The sequence below is a fragment of the Strix uralensis genome, chromosome 20, assembly GCF_047716275.1.
Source record: "Strix uralensis isolate ZFMK-TIS-50842 chromosome 20, bStrUra1, whole genome shotgun sequence".
NCBI lineage: Eukaryota > Metazoa > Chordata > Aves > Strigiformes > Strigidae > Strix > Strix uralensis.
In genome coordinates this window covers 5,085,907-5,088,274 of record NC_133991.1, presented here as the reverse complement: position 1 = coordinate 5,088,274, position 2,368 = coordinate 5,085,907, and positions in this window count along the sequence as shown.

The window sequence follows — 2,368 nt, the reverse complement described above, 5'->3', positions numbered from 1 at the left end:
CTCCTCCTCCTCACCACCTCCTCCTCCCCCCGCCCGCCAGGAATTTCGCTGCACTCCGGGACGCGGCGCGCAGGCGCACTCCGGACCGGCCGCCGGCCCTTCCGCGCCGCCATCTTGAGAAGGGCCGTAGGGCGGGGAGGCGGGGCGAGCCGTCCTTCGGCCGCCATGTTAAGAAGGTCGCGCCTTTTTTCCCCTCTCTTTTAAAGCCGTAGCCTGCAGCGAGGGAGGGAAGGAGAAAAAGAGCTATTGCTGAGGAGAATTTTTTTCAAGGAGAGGCGTAGCGCACCGTCCCTCCACAGCATGGTGGTGGTACTGCTGGCTGCTGTACTGGCTGCCTCTGCTTGGCTCCTCTAAGGGCAGAGGGGCTTCCCCTGAGGGACATCTGGCTGCTCCCTGTCAGAGACACGTCTTCCCTCAGTTACCCCACTGCACAAGACTATTAGATACAGGGCAGTAAATAACAAAAGCTATCTGGGCATTTTGTCTCTCCTCAAAGCCTGGCTTGCTCTCAGGCTGCTGTCATCTCCCCAGCCCAGTAAAATACATGAGTTTTTGGGGAGGGGCTAAAAAGAACAGTTAGCAGCTGCTGGATGAAAGTTGCTCATGCAGGATTGCTGCAAAATGTAGGAGATTTTTGTCTGTGGGGGATGCTTGTGTGAGGGGGAGCGTGCTGCTGCACTGAAGATGTGCCCAGAAAAGAGAAAGAGGTGTAAAAGGCCTAAGTCAAACCCCTTGTTGTGCTTGTGAGGTAAAGGGGCTCTCCTGCATTAGTTTACCTCTGAGGGATGTAGGCTTGGTTTTGGATCTCCAGCAAAAGCCTTCAGAAAAGGAGCTTTTGGAAGATTGCAAGTCTGAGAGATAAAAGTTAAGATAGTTTGTCCCAGAGAACTAAGTAAATGGTCAGGGAAGGACTGACAAAAATACAAATTGTCTGTATATTCATGTGTTGACTGTGAAAAATATACTGTGATAAATAGGTGTGTGAGACTCTAGATAAAAAGTATGGGCTACTCTGCTTCTCTGCCCCAGGCTTCGAGCATCCTATTGGATTCTGTGAGTTTACATTTTAATTCTCAAGGAAAAGCAGTTTCTGGCTAATTGGATGAACCATTATTACCAGTGACAGAAAGTAGGAAACTCCCTGCTCTGTTGCAGAAAGAAATTACTACAAAGGGATTTATCCTGTATCGGTTTGCCAAAATGTTGAAATCCTTTATAAAAACAGCCATCTTTATTTTTTCGACTACAAGGGGTTTATTTTGTTTGTGGACACCAAATTTGGCTTGCAATGAAGGAAAGGGAATAAGCCTATAAGAGAGATGGTTTTGGTTGGCAATGCTAAAATCATTTCCCATGCTGCAATTTGGAAGGCCTAGTACAGTCTGAGAGTTTCATTGCTGTGCTAGAACAATTAATCAGAATACTATTCCCAGATATTCTTGCAGTTCTGATTAAATCTGTGTCCTCTTCAATGATTAAACTAGGATGATACAAGGTGGTGTATGATATTATTACTGAAATTCATCTCATAAATGATGTTTTTACCCAAAGAAAATCTTTGTGAAAGCCTTTCTCCTTTGTAGGTTCACTCTAATTCCTAAATGTATTTTGTATTGCTTCAGTCAGCTTCATTCAATCTTAAAAAACAATCTATTCATTTAAACACAGAAGGCTATCATGTGCAAGTGCATTTTGTAAACTTATTATGCTAAGAGACAGTCACCCAGATTGGAATTCAGGCGTGTTGATGGGAAGTGACACTATTGTGGATGGTATTTCTCTTTCAGGAATAAAAGGTAGGCTTTGTTCACAATGTCAGTTAAGCCAGCACTAAATTCACTCACTCTACTTTTTGTACCTGATGTCAATTCAGGCATGAATACACATTTCTGACAGTTCTATTAATAGAGGACCTAACTACAGCATTGAAGATTGAAAGGTTATATGAAACAACTCTATTTCTATTACATTCTGTTAATCAAAATTATCCTGAATTGTTCACCATTAGGTCACTCATTGGCAGACATCTTAAGAAGGGAAGTTTTCTACGGTCTCCTATGGCTTGCGTATGATTTTTCTTGTAAGGAACATAGGAAGCTGTGGATTGGGAAAGAAAGGATATGGTCTGAGCTGGCACAGATGACCTGGATTCTTTTATTCTGGCAGCAGATTCAACCCTAGTTTATAGAAGTAATATGTGTTTCATTATAGGAAGCATTGGCAACTTAAAGTACTCTAACCTTGCCCTGTCAAATCACCTTGTGTGAAGCTGCAAAATGTAGAACATCACTACTGCTGTGAGGGCAGGTGTGTGACCAAGGCATAAACTAGTTTAGTGTTTTCTTACAGCAATAAAGACTCCGTGGAA